Source organism: Vidua macroura, chromosome 4 (genome assembly GCF_024509145.1).
Source record: "Vidua macroura isolate BioBank_ID:100142 chromosome 4, ASM2450914v1, whole genome shotgun sequence".
Lineage (NCBI taxonomy): Eukaryota > Metazoa > Chordata > Aves > Passeriformes > Viduidae > Vidua > Vidua macroura.
Genome location: NC_071574.1, coordinates 15,726,946 through 15,736,642, shown reverse-complemented (window position 1 = coordinate 15,736,642; position 9,697 = coordinate 15,726,946).

Sequence of the window (9,697 nt, the reverse complement as noted above, 5' to 3'; positions counted from 1 at the left end):
CATCAGTCATGAAAACGTCAAGTGTTACATAAGCATTAAACAAGTTATTACTGATAGCAGCTAATGGGTAAGTCTCAGAAGCTAATCATTCCTGCCCTATTATTTCAACATATTTGGGGAGCAAAAATTAAATAAACTCTATTTTTTTTTTTTTTTCTTGCAAGATAGCTGAGCAAATCTGACAGCAAAGCCTCAGTGGAGGGATGCAAATTGTTATATTCTGCAGGGTGACAATGTAGGGTGACAAACAGCTCCACTCTGTGAAGATACAACCCCCAGAAGAGCTCATGCCTTCAGGGACACGCAGCTGTCCAGACCTCTGCTAATTGCCATTAGTTACTGCCACTTACCTCCTGCACTGTCAACTTACAGAACAGCAGGGTCCAGCCAGCCAGTATTCTGCCCAAGGGTCTGCTCAGAAATATAAGTTCACCAAAAGAAACCCAGGATTAAGAAAAAGAGCCCTGTGGGAGCCCGTATCCAGTTATCCTTCTGTTTTCACGTCCCTATTTTTACACATTTAACAACTCTATTCATCGTTTTCAAATAGATTTTAAGGGTAGGAGTTTAGGGAAGGGAGAAAGACACAAGTTTAAGATAAATTTATGCATGTTTAAGGAGAACCAAAAAATACCTGGTATTTGCACACAGCATTCCCAACTTCTTCCCTTCCTAGAGGATCGTTTGCTTCCAACTGCAACACCTCAATAAGAAAATCTCACCAAACTACATGTGCTCCTCTTCTGATGCAGAAGACGCAGAGATTTGATCATCCAAAAATGGGAGAAGCTGACTAAATGAGAATGCTGAAATTAGTGAGGAAAACCTGGTACATTCTGACAAGCTTTCCCCCAAGCCTTTGGAGCATGCAGGAGCCAGCAGGGAGGGATGTGCTCAGGTGAAGGCAGCAGCTACCTCCGGGTGCAATTCATGGCACAACAGGGTTTTGTAGAGGCTGCAAAGATGGCTGGCTCGGGTTTGAGGTCATTAGAGGTAAAATATTGCTGCCCAGCCAAAGAGCTCTGGAGACTGTGCGCCTCACATGCAGGCAAACTGATTATTTTGAAGCCAAGGACAGTTTTAGTGCTATTGTTCTTAAGGGGTATCACTGTCTGTGATTCCAGGGGAAGCAATGTGACATCCCTGGGATGTTATTTGCAGGGGTGTGTGCACAGATAGCTCTTCTGCACAGATAACTCTTGTTTTGGATGCCTGCAGTTCCACCTCTATTGCCGCTGTAAAAATCCATCGTGATTTAAAGCCCAGCACAGAGTAAGACTCCTAGCCAGAGGCACAGTCAAAGCACTTCCATAACAAGATTCAGCTCTCCCAAAATTTATAAGGTACAAAAACATTCAATGCAGATACAGGAAGCAGATTTGGGATTTAGATGCTGGAAACTACAGGAATGTCTGGAAGGTGATGGGGCAGCCTCCTAAATGGAAACCAAGCCATGAAAACCAAACACAGAAAATTCTCTCATGCAGGTGATTCCTTTGAAATCCATTAAATAGTAGCTGGGATAGTCCCAGCTGCTATCCCAGCTCCCAGAAAACTGGCATTGAAATACTCCCCCCTGGAACCAGAGTTGATTCACAATCATTTACAGGAATAGGCATGGTCATGTACAACACCCAAGGCAAGAAGTCCTCAAGTGTAAAATGCTGTTCCTTATGTCTTTGGGGTAAAACTGAGAAACTAAAGGGACAGAAGAGCAGCAAACCTCTAAATGATTTCTCTCTGGGCACTCACCTTCTCCTCCCACCCTCTCAGAGGCTTCCAGGGAACTGAGTAACCAAATTACTCATCCACATGCAGTCTCAACCTCTGTCTGCAGCCATGCATCACTTCCTTGGGGGCTGAAACAGCTTAGATTCCAGTGAGCAAATAAATATCCCAAATTTTGAACATGTCTAATTGGATCCCAAGGAGGGCTGTAAACTGTCTGGGTGAAAACTGCACTCTTCACAGTTTCCACACACTGGGAGGCCCCGTTAGAGTGGACGGATAGGTGCTACCAGGAAACAAGATGCGTGCTATATATGATGGAGAAAAAGAGCAGGAAACGTTTAATAAGCTATCCAGTGAAAAAAATCCTGAATAATAAATCTTTCCCAAACAAAAATGGAAACGGGCAATTGGATATCCTAGGAGAGGAGAAAGAAGGATAATTCATCATATAAATAATTCATTGCAAGTTTTAGGAGCCGGCACTGCTGCACATTTGGTATGGAAGACAGATGACACTGGGAGAGCTTGTGTGTGTGCTTAATTTTGTATATATACAATTTCTTTGCCCAATTATATGATTCTCACTGTGGTGCAGATCTGAAGATCTGTTATCAGTAGCCCATTGATTAGCATTTATTACTTGGGAGATGGTATTGTTATTTTTTAACATCATAAACTGAGGTGCTAACCCAGCCTTACTGATCAATGCTGCCTGATAACCCAGGTTGTGATGGGTTTTAGTTATGCAGCATCACACAGAGCTCACTCTTCCAGAAGAGGGGTGGGCAGGACAGCAGGGGCCTCCAGAGGCATCTTGAAAGCCTCTGGCTTGGGAGCTGCCACTGCCTTCCCCAGAGGAGACACACACGAGTGCCCAGGTGGAACCTGAGCAGCAACAGTGCCCAGGAAGGGCTAAAACCGAATGCTGTGAACATGGAGACCATGCTCCTACTTCCAGTAGGAATACTGATGTTGCCTACAGGTTTCATCTGAAGAAGAGGGTTTTTTTTTTTCTGCCCTTTTGGGAAAACGTGGGCTCTGCTTGAAGCAGTGATCTGTGACAGAAGTGACAGCCTTGTGGGGCTGGGCAGAGCACGGGCCTGAGCCAACACCTTCCCTTGGGTGCTGCTGCTCCATGAGCACAGCCAGGCACAGAGCACCATGCCCAGCAGACATGGCTGGCTCCCTGCTAGCCCTAACCCTGTTTTCTTTTCCTAATAAGAGGCATTTTCCTTCCTCTCTCCTGAGGGAAGTGAAAAGCACATGCAGTCCTTGGTGCACCACTCACAAATGAACCCAGCTTTTGTGCCTTGCCTCCTGGAAGTGCTGCAGGAGTGGGAAAAAATGAGGCACCCCAACAGCACTGCCCTATTAGTACAACTCCACAACACCTCCAGGCTGCACCCAGCTGCAGTGCAAGCTAATGCATTGCCAATGACCCCAAGAAATTACACATTTGGGCTGCCTTCAACTCATTACTTGCCCATTTTATCCAATTATGTTTTATTTATTAAGCTACTCTTGAAACTCTTCTGGCATTGACTGTTTTACACCTTCAGTGTATTTTTTTAATCCTACTATTTTATGAACTGATTAACAAGACTTACTGCTTCAACAGCACAAAAATGCAATACAAATCCAAAATATGGTCCAATTGAATCAAGAATCCAGTATTGGCTTTTCCATATCACCATTGGAAAACACCTGCTGTTAAACACTACTGCAGCACTTGTTTTATTTTACCAAATCTGATATATTATTATAAACCAGTTTGCAGATGAACAACTTCACTCTAAAATCCCAAACATGAATGTGAAAAATAATGACAAGCAGAGCTTTCATGCTCCAAGCGTTATTTCTTAATCATAACTTCATTCTACTGAGAAAGAAAAACGATGCTACTTTGCATAATTTAAATAATCTAATCTACTTTCCAGATAAAATTATTAACAAACCATTGATTTAATCTCAAGTGCCCAACAGACCCCATAAACTCTGATGCCAAATTTCTATTCTTTTAATTAAAACAAGTGAATTTAATAAAGATGACTGGTATGGTAATTAGACCTATTATGAAGTACAGGCTACTTTGATCTAGAACACATACGCTTTAATTCTTGTGTGAAGGTGTTTCCACAGACACAGCCCAGACCCAAATTCTTGTTATATTCCTGTCTTGAAAGAAGAATTGTTTCAGACATGTCACTGCAAAGTGTTGGTTTAAGTCACTGTTTTCTCACCACAATTCACACACACACAATGGAGCAACAAGAATCAGCTGTTCAAAAATGGCACTTGAAACTAAATGCTAAATTTTAATTTTTTTTTTTTATTTAATGCTGCACATGCCCTTACCTTCAGCTGTGCATGTGTGTGGGCAAATAGGATGTTCTGCTGCTCATAAATCCTTGGTGCAAGAGCAGTAATTGCAATTTTTAGGGCCAATTTGAGGACTCCATAAATGGTTGTCTGTGAAATGCAAAAGACAGCAAAACCTAGAAGACTGGAATGGATTTGAAGAACTGGTTTTGGGTTTATGTGATGGCTACTGATCAAGAAGGTTTTACCTTTACTCAGGACAGACAAGGGAAGTCTGAAATGTCCTAATTCCTTCCAGGCCACTGAGAAATCCACAGCATCAACCTCCTCTAATTCTCCTTCCTCCATCAAAGTAAGGACCAGCCTTGGACATCCTCAGCTTCTTCCCTTTTGGTTAACCAGTGGCACCCAGGATTCTCAGGAAACCAGAATATGCAATTTACTGAATAGACAGAAAACACTGAGAAAGAAAGAAAGAAAGAGAAAAGGTAAATTATCACTCATTGACCAGTGGTGCCATTACTGGGAGAACCTGAAACACAGCAGAGCTAAGATTTGATGCTCTGTCATTACTGACAGGGAGCAATGAGAGAAAAAACCTTTCTTCTCTGGGGAGCTCCAGGTTCCAACTTTGCCCATTTTCAAGGTCTGCACTACAGGCTGTAACAACACAAAGAGAGGTTAAATTAAGCATGGTGCCACATCTGGCTACTGCAGAACTACAGCCAGCAGTCAGAGCACACATCCAGCTCTGTTAAAGCACATATGCTCCTTTTTTCCTACCCAAGTGTACCCAGCAGCACTCAGCAATTACCAGGGATGTTTTGTGTGCTGGCATTCACATGCACACAGCAGAGGAGAGCTCCAGGCAGTGACAGAGCGGGGTGGCCAGCTACAGAATGGTTCTTCTAAAGGCATTACTGAAGGCAAGCTTATCCTATATGATTTAGAATAAAAGCTCATCTGACTGGTTTTTGTCTCACAAAGCGAGAAATCCCATGGCATGAGGCAGGAGGCCCTACTTGGTGCTGGTTGAAATTAAAGCCTGTTCAGTATGAACGCGTTTTTTGGTTGGTTGGTGAAGCTTAAAATAAATCTGATAGCAAGCGTGTCTAACTCAGCTTCACCTTACTCCCAGGATGTCCCCAGTGCCACCAGGATGGGTGGCAGGGAACAGAGGTGTGCTGCAAGGGCTTGTCTGTCTCATCAGGAGGTGAAATCAGTGGCATCCATTTGCTGTGTTTTCCACACAGAACGTGACTCGTGGCCACATCGGGCTGTGCGTGGAGCAGGGGCCGAAGCCCCGGTGCCTGCACCACCCATGCTGAAGATAAGCACCACATCCTCATAGCCAGAGTGTTTACACTGCTCCCTGATGTATTGCTGGAGCAGTTTGATTACATGAATAACAAATGGGCTTTTCTAAAAATGTGTTTTTAAAATCTTTTGAAGCACAAGGCTGAGAGGTGACGTGCACACCAAAATTAGCAGAGGAATGATGTGTTGCTGGACCTCTGAATTCGTGGATTACACCTTTGCAGACTAAGATATGCTTAATTCTGCTTTCTTTGCCACACTCCAAAGTTTTATAAGCTGTCTTTTAGGTAACTAAGTTTAAGGCTGAATACTTTTCCTTTCCACTCCCCAATGTTTGTTCTTTTTTCCTTTTAGACCACTAAGGAAGTTTTCCACTGCTTTGATTTTACATGGATTTAGTAACTAAGGGGTGTAGTTATTATAATTAAATATGAGAAGCACATTAAGGGACAGATATATTTGAAGGAATGAGTGTTAAAACAGTTCTGCAAAATATGACAGTGACAAGAAAATGAAAACATCAGTGAAAGCTCCAAGCACTTCTAACTGCAAAAACATTTCCTTTTTCCACATCGTTAGCACTGAACGTTTCCTGTTACAAGCAAGAGCTTAGTAAGCCAGGCTTGCTCAACTCACCCCTGTTACAATCCAAAGAAACAATCCAATAAAAAACAGGTCTATGCCCTATTTTCCCATCTCGTCGCTAGAGCTTGATCCCTCAAACACGAGCTCCATCTGGTGGGCTTTCCCAAAAAGTCGGAGCATCTATCCAGCCCTCCCCGGGGCCAAATACACGTGCCCCAGGATGGGAATTCCAGCCATTACTTGCTTCAGGGGATTGATTTTGGTCCTCGGGGTCAAACCCAGAGGTACAAACAGTTCCAAGGAGAACTCAGAGGACCGACCATCCAGCATCAGCCCTTTGCCACAGAGTTGGTCTTGCTTTGGAAATCAAAGCTGCTTCAGTCTCCTGAAGAAAGCACCCAACACCCTCTGAGACATCTCTGGGGGTCCTGTTTGGTCACAGCTCCCTGTACCGAAGGGTAAAACCTCCATGGCCAAAAACATGTCTGCAGATGTTTTGGCTACCCAGTGGCATCTCAGATGCCTGTTTTTAGATGGCAAAATGAGCCAGGTGTGACACATGGCAAGCAGGGAGAGCAGCCCCAACCCCTCAGCACCTGCCCCAGCTACTGCACAGAGCTTCATTGATGGGAGACAGAACAGCTCAGGAAGGACAAAGTTCCTAAGTTTGCATTCCAGGATTTTATCACAGTTTTAAATCCCCTCTTATAAAACATGGTGTCCTGGGAAAGACGTTTTGCTGTGTCTAAGTAGGACATCTCTTTCAGAGAGCTATAATTGCTTCCCATCTCAAGTGAGGAGATGATAAAGCCGAATGCAGCAGATTACAAGTTTATTGTAATAAATTGCATTGGCCAGGAAAGCAAAATTTAAAAACACATGAGATTGAAATGATAGAGAACGCCATTATGCAAAGCTTCAAGCCCAACATCTTATGTAACTGCAGGGATTTGTCTCTGCCTCAAGAACACGGCGTGTGGGAACGCACGTAACCGGTTTGCCTTTGGAAGCACTCACTCCTGGTCTGAGCCTCCTCAAACTGGGCAGGGGAGCAGGATTCATATGGATACAGCCTCAGACATGCATCTGGAGGCAACCAGCCCCACTGGTGTGTCTGTTTTTTTCACAGCATTCACATGTTGTGAGGAGCAAAAGGCACAACAGAGACGCTTCTATTGATTTGCCATTCCCCGGTAGCCGAGCACATCCAAGCTATTCAAAGGAAGTTGTTTGCCACTCTGGAGAAGCTTCTTGTTAGAAGGTGGGTAATTAGCAGAAAAAAATGCCAGAAGAACCTGAGTGTCTGTGTGTGGTCCCCCAGAAAGCTCATGGGGCTTGCCTCAAGACATCAAGAAATCTGTACAGAAAAGCAGACTACCAAAGGACCAAGGAGGAATTGATGGGATACATTTAATTAATCTTTCCTGTCATTTTTACAACTCCAGCTGGAGGAACACAGGGAATCAACTGAATCAGAGAGCATGGAAATAGCGCCCCTGAACTAAGGCTGGAAATGCTTTTGGGTGTTACTATTCCAAGTGGAATTGTTTGCTTAAAGATAATTATTTTTCTCAGCACCAGCTTTAAGGTTTTTCGTACAAGTTGATGAAATATTTTCCAGCCCCAGTTTCTTCTCCCCCTTCTCCACACAGAACTGGCATTTATTTTCTGTAAACATCCCAACAATCTGTTACATCTACCCCAAGGACAAATCCATGGACAAGTCCAAGGACAAGAAAATAAGGCCGTGCCCTACCTGGCAATATCCCCAGTGTTGCTGAGAAAACTGAGTTTTCCAGGGTTCCTTTCTAAGATTTGCCAGAGCTGGCCCAGCAAGAAAAGGAAAGGAAATAGCATTTTAAAACCAGGCAAAAGCCAAATAGGAAACACACATTTTAGAAGCCACTAATTTTCCAAATCACAATGTTTGAAAGCAGGGTATATGCAGTACATTTGTTTTCAAATGTACTGCAGTTTACTCCTCTTAAAGAAGAAAGATGGAGCACTAAAGAGAGAGGTGGCTTTAGCACCAGGTGCTTCCTTAATATGTCTCACTTTTCCAGAGAAGGTAGAGTGGTTCCTCTGTTTAACCATCAAGATGATGATAATGACCATGTCCACAAAAACCCCTTTGCCAAATCAAGGGAAGACCAGCATCAAAGCACTTAGCCTGGCACCAGCAATGACATTTCAATGTATTGATGGGATCAGCTGCCAGCCCATCAGCTTATTTATCCTGCTTCGTAATGTTCTCCTGCTTTATTGACAGCTTTGCAGATTTCCTCTGGATTGGCCTGGATCTGGATTACAAATGTCCCACAATTTACGTGCTCGCTCCCTCTAGAGTCAAAGAAGATCCTGCCCAGTGCAAAATCACACATGCAGTTGTTTGAAGAACTTAAAGGTCTCCAAAGCAGAGATGAGTTTGTACAGCAGTGACTGTATTTTGACACCCTTATTCAGACAATGTTCCCACTGATGAAAATGGCCAGGTTGGATTCCATCTTCTGAACACACCCTGATTATTACTTATACACACATGTGCATGTAGTATCACTGACACTTTGTCAGTGTGTAACACACATCCCACATTTCAGTGTTATGGCCTGCCTTTCCCCTCAGAAAAACCTCCCCAGCCTGCACCCTGCAGAGGCAGGGATGGAGATCAAACAGGTGGCCCTCGTTCACTGAAGCTGGGACTTCTGGGGACAAGTCCCACCTGCCCCTCCCACCTTCATTCTCTGATGTCCACCAAGCCCAGAGAGCACACTGATATTTCCTTGAGCTAAAAGGTTCCCCTATCTTCCCCTGCCACCTCTAGGAAACCAACACCCTTGGAACCTGCTGGCTTTGTATCGAATTTGACATTTCAGAGATGATGCAAAGTCACTGGGAAGGCCTGAAAGACACAGTGTAGGAAACCAGGCAAAAAGCACAGACCTGCCCTGCCTGGGTCCCTTCCCCAGAGCTCCGAAAAGTATTCTGTTCCCTGTAATGAAGAGTTTGTGCCTTGCAGAAGGAAACCAGCTCTGTGAGGTGAGGAAATGGCCCAGGGAGCCTTTGGGGAAGGCAGTTTTTGTACTGTACTTTCTCTCTGCAAAAAGAGGAGTGTTTAAATTGCCAGGAATGGTTTTTCAGGCTGGTCTAAAATCATATCATTTTGGAAAAATCCTTACTTTCAGCTGTGAGCACAGCTCTGCTGGGGAGGCACTGACCTTCTCCATCCTGGTGAAACCCCACACACTGCTGGGTGGAAGAGGCTGAGGAGAGGAAAGGTGTCCACACCTATTCCCATTCCAGAGATGCACCACGAGCCTTTCCACAGCCTGCAGGCAGGGAGGAGACAGTGGTTTAGCTCCAGAGGCCCCTCATCACCAAAGGAAAACCAGGAGCAGAGCAACAGCAAAGTTTTGTGAGCAGGAGAGAGTGCTTTGGAGCCCAATTAAATTCTAGCAGTAAACTGGGAGTAGTCTTATAAAAGAGTAAATAAAACCCAATGGAAACACAACTTCTCCCTCAGCAGAGGATAAACATAAAGCCTGCACTGAGGAAGCAAGCAGCGTGGTAGGGATGGGGCTCTGCCAGCCCTGAGTGCAACACATCCAACAACTACCACTGGCAAAGCTGCTAAGTCTGGGAAGACTTTAAAAATCAGACCCTGGTGAAGTTTGAACTCCAAGCTGAAGAGAAACCTTTTCTCTCACTACAACACTCTACCCTGGGGAAACTGACTCTTGTTATATGG